This window comes from Canis lupus, chromosome 20, assembly GCF_048164855.1.
Source record: "Canis lupus baileyi chromosome 20, mCanLup2.hap1, whole genome shotgun sequence".
Lineage (NCBI taxonomy): Eukaryota > Metazoa > Chordata > Mammalia > Carnivora > Canidae > Canis > Canis lupus.
Window position 1 is genome coordinate 9,358,408 of NC_132857.1, and position 9,241 is coordinate 9,367,648.

General features: G+C 34.3%; 1 pseudogene; it reads right to left on the reverse strand.

Moving 5' to 3' along the window:
- Positions 1-232: 232 nt before the first annotated feature.
- On the reverse strand, positions 233-1,799 carry LOC140612037 (developmental pluripotency-associated protein 4 pseudogene; annotated as a pseudogene).
- Positions 1,800-9,241: the final 7,442 nt, after the last annotated feature.

A 9,241-nucleotide genomic window follows, 5' to 3' on the forward strand; every position in this document is an offset into this window, starting at 1 on the left:
TAAAAAAGAATCATGCCAAAGAAAATCATGATTTTTAGCTTAATCCTGAGTTAATATTAAGAATTTGCCCACAATGCATATGGCCTCCTATATACAATAGATAATTTTATATACAATTTAAAATCCAATACATTATGAATTTATGATTCAGAAGTACCCTTAAATATTTTTAAGCAGGAAAAACACACAAGATAGTTACAAGTAGAAATAATACCCGCAAAGGGTTCCATATTATTATCCCAGAGACATACCATAGAGGTCTCAGGTTATTAAGAAAACATCAAAAAATGTTTTCTATATTAAGAGTATGTTTCTGGGAATGGGAAAGAATAACAGCTTTCCCTTTGGTTTAAAATACTCAACAGCCTGAAGTCACGAACCTAAGAGGGTGTAGCCATCTCTGGAGGAGTTGGAATTGCAGAGAAATCCAGCGTGGAAGCACACCTGTACTTTCCACTCCACCTCCCACTCCCAAACCCTCTGCCAGGCGGGGCTCAGGTTCCCACTTTAAAAGAAGTTAAGGTCACTTCTATTTCAGAAGGGCAAACGTTTGGTAGTATGAATGACTTTTTCTTCTTATTAAGTAGAATGAATGGTAATTTCTGAAATTCTCTTCCAATTTAAAATCTAAGAGCTCCTGCATCTCAACCCATGAAGCCACAGGCCCCATGGAGGTTGGAGGGTAACATCTGCAATGCACTAGTCTGTGCCCCTGTAAGCAGGAAGCATGGAGGGTGTGAACAGCCAACAGTCCGGCCATCAGTGTCACCACGGAGTTGATTGTAGTTCTCTTTGTACCATTGATTATAATCACAGCTGTGTCCCTTTTCCTGCTATCGAAAGCTCATTGGAGGCTTTTCATTAACACCTTATTCCTGCGAACACATTTGGGGCACAGCATGTTGTCCTCCAGCTGTGGGGGTGGAAAGTTACAAGCGGGGAGCAAGAAGAGGGCGCATACTCTCCCCCGCTTTTCAGGCACCCAGGCTTGTCCTGCATGAAATTGCAGGTGAACCCAACCTTCTGTGCCTGCAGGCATACTTCTCCCATGGACCACACACCACTTGGCACCGTGGGCCTCCTGTGGCGATGCCACTGTCTCCATCTTCCCAGCCCTGGCTGCAATTCTGGACCAGGAGGCAAACACGGAATCTGGGGCCGAAGTGGTCACAACAACAGTATTGACCTCCTCCAGGAGAGCATCAGACCCCTCAGCGGGGGCAGCCACTTCAGGAGGGTAGGTTCCATCAGAAGGTATCTTTGTTCCAGGACTTTGCAGAGACATTTCCCCCTTGTCCATCATCAACCTTCTTTGTGTCTGGGTGAGAATCTTGGCCTCCTCTGCGGTGACAGGAATGTTCGTCTTTTGATCTGGGTAAGCATATTCGCAGATTCGCTTATATACATCTAATTTCTGGCCTTTGGTGCTCAGCTTGAGTTCTTGGCACCAGGCCCGCAGGATGTCTCGGTGAAGCAAGTTGGCTGGTGGCAGTTTCGAAGGTAATGGAGGAACTGGGATTTTCTTCCGAATTCTTACTCTTGTACTCTCTTGTGCCGTCTTTTCTGAACAGGAAGCTTTGCCTTCTTTCATAGATCTCTTCCGTTTGGTCCCACTTGCTGAGGTTCCTGGTAACTTTGGTTCACCGTACGCCTGCTGTTTCTCTTTGGCTTCTTCCGACACAGGTTGGGATTGGCCAGCCAGGTAGTCTTCCCCCGACTTCGTGGAGCCCTTTTTGCCTTTTGCTTTCTCCATATCCAAAGAGAAGTCAAGGTTGACAAAAAGTCTTACTCCTGAAATGGCCCCGGGCCCAAAATTCTGTTTTTTGCTTTTGTATTCTAAGTAGATTTTAACTATTTTAACTTCTGCCCATTGTTAGAGTCTTACGCTGGAGGACGGTTAGAATGATTTGTACATGCAGACAGGTAGCACAAGACAGCTTCTCCCTCTATCTACTCTTATTATTTTAGAATGAATAGTTTATATATCCAAGTAAATTATCCTTAGTATTCATCTTTGTCACTTTCTCTTTTTCTGTCTGACAGTCTTTATCTATTTCTATCACTCGCGATGCAATGTGAGTCTCAGATTGGCTATTCACTACAACTCTTGATTACCAGTGCCTGATCTGAAAATCAAACATGAGAGAATTCAAAAGCAGAGAGATTCTAAATATCCATTCAGAGAATATCTCCTATGCTTAAGATTCTAGTCTAAATGGTGTTAACATTTCAATATAAAATCAGTCTGCAGGATTGTACATTTAGCATGGCATGTAACTAGCAGCCCCGATACAACCTTTTGCAACATCCCAATAAAGGAAATATAATTTTAAAAAAATACAAAATTTTCTTACATCGTAAGCAAAAGATCTGATAAATGATTTCCAGTATCTGGGAGATATTTTCACTAACTGTAATATTTATTGAAAAGATTTACACTGAAAAATAAGTAATTGAAAATATCTCTTGCTATGCCAATGAAAACTAAGAAAAGTTACCCGAAAAGGAATTAGGTGAAATGATTATTTCTTTTTCCTTATTCCCTTAAGCCCTAGATTGGACTCTGTCACTTTAATCAAAAACACAGTGAACTTCTGTGCTTGCTTTGGCAGCACATATAGTAAATTGAAATGATTAGTATGGCCCCTGCACAAGGATGATGGAAACAATTTGTTTACAGGACTTTTAAGGTATAACAACTAAATTCTTAGGGTAAACCAATGAGATTTGATGAGGAGACATCTAAGGTTACATTACAAAGTGGGTATATTGTGATTTTTAAGAGTTAAAAATGTTTAAGCAAGCCAGGGTGATTTAAAGCAGGCACGTTTTATATGTTCTTTATATGAAGTAGTTTTCTTATGAGACAGGCAGAGGAACTGGGATTAAATTTTGTCTCACACTGGCAAATCTACATAAACTAGATATTTGCCAGATGTTGGGAAAGAAAAGCTATACATATCAGACTATTTTTATGTGAACATCTGAAAAGATTATTCCACCAGCACAAATGTGGATAATAAATGGGTCCATGGCAACGTAGACATCCTATATGATGATACACAATATCTCAAGGTCAAAGGTTCCTTGTTCTGGGATAAAGGAGAAAATAAACATTCACACATAAATAGTATTGCGAAAGCAGAAAAAAAAAATATTCCTGAAGAGTTAAAAGAAAAATAGGTCTAGGAAATAGATTTATATACTCAGAAATTTGAACATGCTTTATCATTGTGTGGCATTATTCTCAAAAAAAAAAAGAATAGGAAAATATACAAATTGGAAAATTGAGATGAAGGCACAAGTCAAAATCCAAAGAGCGAATGATATTTAAATGAATTAAGTCTATCTGCTACTGAACACATACATTCAAAGTGACCAAATAGTAATAATTCAATGGAACAAAGATTAGAATAAAAATAATTGCAAAGACTCCCCCAACCCAAGAAAAAACTAGTAACAGAAATAAAAGCTACACTGGAAATAAAGAGAACATAATTTTGATGGTAGAGAGTGGAATTAATATAATGGTGAAAAACTGAAAATTATTTCCAAAAATGCAGTTGGAAATAACAATGAAATAAAATAGTAAAAGTAAGAGTAATAAGTATTAGGATAGGGTTAGTGACAATGTAAAAACAAAAGAAATTCTGAGGAAAATATAAAATATTGAAATATAAATAAGTATCAGATATTTCCAGAGGTTAAAAAATTCATTGCATACATAGAACAAAAATTCTTAACCCAGGGGAAATTGATAAAAATGTACACATTGTTAAACACATTATATTGTATTTTAAAAGTTGAAAAAAAGAGACTGTTGTGAGTAGGCTTTTTGTACCTTTTTTTTTTTTTTTTTTTTTACCTTGGTTATCTCTGTTATATGGGAGCACTATTAATCGTTTTATACAACGTTCTTATTGTTTTTATTATTTCTGGTTATTCATAGATTATGTTGAAGTTTCTATATAAATAACTACATTATCTAGAACGAATTACAATTTTAATGTGATATCTGGAATTTAATATCTGGCTTATGCCATACTCAGGAACTAGGGCATCCAGTAAAATATTGAACAGTAAGAATAACAATGCACATAATTGCATTTTTCCCAATGTTACACGGGATTCTTGTGAATTTCAATATTAAGTGTGATGTCTGTTAAAAATTTTTGCAGGTACTAAAGGATAAGCTCAAGCCAAGTTATACAAGACCTTATTATCGAAAATCATGGACTCATTAAAAAACAAAAATCATGTCTATTAGTTAAGAAGAATAAAAATTAAAAAAAAAATTTAAAAAAAATTTTAAAAAAAAATTAAAAAAAAAAAAAGAAGAATAAAAATTATAAAGATGTCCCTTTTCTTGTAGTTAATCTATAAATCTAGTGCCAATCTCATCAGCACATTAATGAGATATATTTATAGAACTTGGAAAAATAATTCCAAAAACCTATGGAAGACCAAGGTAAGTATAAAAATACAGCATATGTAACCAAGGAGAGAAAATTACTATAGAACTGAATATAATTTTGACAAAAGTATAAATTAGGAATCAGCGAGACAGAGACTAGGTCAAATATAGAGAAATAGGTTCCAGTAATGATCAGGGGTCCTGGGATCAAGTCCCACATCCGGATCCCTGCATGGAGCCTGTTTCTCCCTCTGCCTGTGTCTCTGTCTCTCTCTTTGTCTCTCTCATGAATAAATAAATAAAACCTTTAAAATAAAATAATAAAAATTTAAAATAAAATAAAGTACCCTCCTCGCGAGATGTGATAAAGGCAGCACGAGCCATGGCACAACACAGAGATGGAAGACACTGTCTTGATTACATAGGTCAGCAACGGGTTAGCCAACCTGGAGCCTGTTGTACTCTTGGACTTCAGAGTTACACGATTCCAAACAATCTTTTCATTGTTTATATCAGTTTGACTTAAATGGTCAATAAGTTTTCACCTAAAAATGTATCAACATACAAATGGAAGTAAGTCCAATATTTATAGTAACTAAATAAGAATGATATTATTCATAAATTCCACCAAAATTTTTAAAAAGTAATAAATTTTTAGCTAGTTGTTGCCTTGGAATACTTTATACGTTAGCTAACACTTTGTATTTGCTCTACCCCATCAGTATTATCTTGGTTAACCTTACATTGTCTTTGCCCTCTGTTTCCCTGCAAATATGGAATTGATTTGCCCAGCTCCAGAGAACTCCCCATGAGAATGTTGAATAAGATTGCACTAGACCTGACTCATGATTTTTAAAAATTATTTTATATTCCTCACTATTTACCTGTTAATTGTACATTATTTTACTATTATGTGTTTACCCTAGAAATTTCAACATATTTTCTTCATTTATTAAAATATTATATGAAATGCTACTTCTTCACTTCCTGGGAGATGCATGGGTTAATTTAGAACACAACATTTATTTCTTCTTTCACAATATATGTTTTACGTATTCATTTTATCTAGAATTTAGACTCCCAAGTATCACTTTTGGGTACAGCCAGTAGTCAATTAGATATGTCATGATATTTACCATTGTCCTGATATTATATTTACTCATTATTTCTTCCTGCATCATAACCTTTCTAATGGAATAATTTATTTTGCCTGGAGAAGAGCCTTTAATTACTGCCCAATAAATTCTTACTGTTTTACTTTGTCTGGAACCTCTTTATCATTGATGTACAATTTTACTTAATGTTGATTCTCTATCAGCAGTTATTTCCTCGAAGCACTTCCAATATAATATCTTATTTTATGCTGCCTCCCATTTTTACACTGAGAATTAGCTTTAATTCTTATTTTTATTCTTTTAAATATAAAATGTCTATTTTTCTTCCAGCTGCTTTTAAGATTTCCAATATTTTCTTGGGTTTTAAAAAGTTACTATGTTATTGTTGTTATATGCATGTGTATTCCTTGTGTGTATAATTTAATGCTGCTAAATTTTAAGTGGTTCTTGAAATGATAATGTAATGCCTTTCATTGGTTTGAAATTTCTTATTTGTTATCTCTTCCAATGTACTTGTTCCTACGTTCTCCCAATCCTCATCTTTGGAGAATCGAATAGCATGAATATTATACTTTTAAAATATTTTATATTTCTTAGTTTTTGTATATTTCTCATCAATTTGTCTTTCCAAATTTATGATTCATATTGGATTCATTTTAACAGTTTCTAAGTTATTTGCTCCAATTTTTTTATCTAGTCATTTAATTACTGAAACATTTAATTGAATTCATTTAAAAGTCACAATCTGATAATTCCATTAGCTTACCTCTGTATCTTTGTATTGTCTATTTTGTCTATTGTTTGGAAAAGTACTGTCTTCCTTTTGGACTTGTTATTTTTTATTGTGCTCCAGATTGTTTTCTGTGTCATAGCAGTTTTCTGAAGATTTGAAACATATTATTTTTACATCTTTGTTGAGCTTTTCTGGCTATTCTTAGGATAGATGGTTATTCTATAGATGTATCTGTAAAGCAGGCCATCTCAGATATATACAAAATTCATATTTAGAGAGTATGTGATTGTCGCTGCTTTGAGATAGTTTAGATTTCTTAATCTTTAAAAGAGTGTAATGAAAAAAAAAGTAGAATGTCATGATATATAAATTTTTTTCTTTGAGTCTTAGTGATCTGCAGTACAATAGATTGTGGTAGAAGAGAACATTTGAAAATATTCGAATAAGCAAATTTAAATAGACTTCTTTCATCACTGAGTTTCTCTGAGGTATTAATGTGAAGAGAAGTACTACAAGTCTCCAAGAAAAGCATAAATATCAAATATTTCTATTTACTTACCAAAATAAAAAAATTATATTAATGGAACATTTTACAAGATAAAATTCCATGCCATAAACCTTGGGTGTCAGATTAGGTGAACCTGAGAGAAGATCCATCGTTTCCATTATGTGAGTTACAATAATTAAATTTAAGATTAAATAAGGGGCCTTGTTAGAAACTCTCTTTAAGTGCATGAATAGTTTTTCAAAGGAAGATACTGGCCATCTGTTCTCTTGCTCCACTGAGAATAAAACAAAAGCATGTGGAACTTATGTTTGAGAAAGGGAGATTCAGGTTAGATGTAAGAAACAACTTATTGACATAAAGGTTGTTTAAACACAAAAGTACATTACCAAGGGAATTTATATAATGTCCTTCTCTGAACATCAGTAAGAATAAGCCAGACAACCATCTGTTTTAGTGGTTCAGTGCATATCCCTGCCTGAAAGCAGAGCACTGGATTATAAATCCTCTGGAGATACCTTCCATATTATAAAGATGTATACAACGTGGAAATGGCAGAAAGAAAAAAAATATAAGAAGAACCTTGGCATTAAAAAAATAAAGAAGAGGAACATTCTAATAAAGTTTTAAGTAAAAAAAAAAATTGAATGTTAACAAATTGAATGCCAAAATATTAAATGTTTATCTTATATTCCAAGTAAACTTTATTAAATAACAATTGACATGCAGTAAAATGCCTGTTTTAAGTCTACCATTCAAAGATTTTCAATAGGGATGCCTGGATGGCTTTTTATTTTTATTTTATTTTTACTTTTATTCATGACACACACACACACACACACACACACACACACACACAGAGGCAGAGACAGAGGCAGAGGGAGGAGCCTGACATGGGCCTCAATTCCGATTCTCCAGGATCACGCCCTGGGCTGAAGGCAGAGGCTCAACTGCTGAACCACCCAGGCATCCCCCATGTGCTCAACTTAATTATTTGAATTTTTTCCATTTATTTGCATCATCGGTTTGTTCCTTCTTGAGTTTTATTTCTTATTGCCCACATACAACAACATGAATGATTATTCCATTGTTTGACTAAAGCACATTTTGATTATCCATTAACCTATTGATACCATTGATAGGCATTTGGGTTGTTTCTGGTCTTTGTCTATTTTGAATAGATCAACTTATTTATTATTTTTTAAAGATTTTATTTATCTCTTCATGAGAGACAAAGAGAGAGACAGAGAGGCAGAGACACAGGCAGAGGTAGAAGCAAGGAGCCCAATGCAGGACTCAATCCCAGTTCTCCAGGATCACACACTGGGCAGAAGGCTGGTGCTAAACTGCTGAGCCACCCAGGCGTCTCTAGATCAACTTTAAATGTTATTATTGTACAAATATTTTGGGGGTATAGATGTTTTCATTACTTGAGTAGAATTGCTAAATTATAGAATAATTATATTCAACTTTATAGGTAAATGCTACATGGTTTACCAACATGGTTTTCCATCTTACCTTTCACCTACAGTGTAGAACTCCAGCTGCTCCGCATCCTTTTCAACATTTGCTATTTTCAGTTTTCGATTTTAGTTGCTCCATAAGTGACATTTCCCCATAACTGCTGATTTTGAACATTTTTTATTTCCTTATTCAACATTTGCAAGTATGATTTTCTAAAGTGGGCTACCCAATAATTTTTCACGTTATTTGTCTTTGTATTATTCTTTTGCACGAGCTTTATATATACTGGCATTGAAGTCTTGTAAGATACAAGTTATAGGCATACTTCTTCCCACTCTGTGCCTTGCCTTTTCATTTTCCTATCAGTGTCTTTTGTTGAGAAGTTTTAAATTTCATTTAGTACAATTAATCATTTTTTCTTTTCTTAATAATAATTTTTATGTCCTAAGATCATCATTAGTTACCGTACAATAAAATGGATGACCATTAAGAATGTTATAATAAAATCCATTAAGTATATTTGACTGGTTTGTCTTGTCTTTTAGTTCTGATTCTTGCTTGCTGCTATATTTTGAAAATCTGTTATTAAATGAATATTTTCTCGTGTGCTTGTTGGCCATGTCTATGTCTTCCTCTGTGAGATTTCTGTTCATGTCTTTTGCCCATATCATGATTGGATTGTTTGTTTCTTTGCTGTTGAGTTTCATAAGTTCTTTATAGATCTTGGAAACTAGCCCTTTATCTGATATGTCATTTGCAAATAACTTCTCCCATTCTGTAGGTTGTCTTTGAGTTTTGTTGACTGTATCCTTTGCTGTGCAAAAGCTTCTTATCTTGTTCATTTTTCCTTTTGTTTCTTTTGCCTTCCTGGATGTATCTTGCAAGAAGTTACTGTGGCCGAGTTCAAAAAGGGTGTTGCCTGTGTTCTCCTCTAGGATTTTGTACTTCTGATTGTCCTGTCTTTCTGAGAAGTTTCACTTTGTATTATAAAAAGGGTTTTCTATGTCTCT